Source organism: Penaeus monodon, chromosome 31, assembly GCF_015228065.2.
Source record: "Penaeus monodon isolate SGIC_2016 chromosome 31, NSTDA_Pmon_1, whole genome shotgun sequence".
NCBI lineage: Eukaryota > Metazoa > Arthropoda > Malacostraca > Decapoda > Penaeidae > Penaeus > Penaeus monodon.
In genome coordinates this window covers 5,516,571-5,517,024 of record NC_051416.1, presented here as the reverse complement: position 1 = coordinate 5,517,024, position 454 = coordinate 5,516,571, and the positions used below count along the sequence as shown (strand labels likewise).

General features: G+C 48.5%; 1 protein-coding gene across 1 annotated transcript in view; it reads right to left on the bottom strand.

The window, feature by feature from the left end:
* Positions 1-454, bottom strand: part of LOC119593014 — a 123,171-nt gene that overhangs the window by 21,462 nt on the left and 101,255 nt on the right. The window lies entirely within an intron of this gene.

Sequence of the window (454 nt, the reverse complement as noted above, 5' to 3'; positions counted from 1 at the left end):
TTGGAGACCATATTTACTGAAGTCACCCGCAGGTTTTCTTCCGCCCGAAACCTATTTCCCGAAAGTTATCTACTATTGTGAAAATCCCACAATTCCCCAAATCAATTATAAGGTTCATTATTGTCCCGTGACGCATCGGCAGATTCTAATCACGGTGTGCATTGTCGACTTGTTTGATCTTTCCTCCGCCCTTGTTATCTCTCTACACCTCCTTGTATGCGAAACACCTTCCCCTCACTTCCCCTGAGGCCTTCCGTCCCCTCTCTTTCCTGAGTGACCCTGTCCAGTTTCTCCTCTCGTCCCCTCAGTCATCTATCTGTCTTTAATTTTCCCTTCGCCTCTAATTTTTCTCTTTGCTTTCCGCCACATTTCCTTTGTTTCTCGACGGGCTCTCCCCTTCCCTATGGCTCCTCCTCAGCGCCGCACGCTCCCCTATGACCTATCATTCCCATAG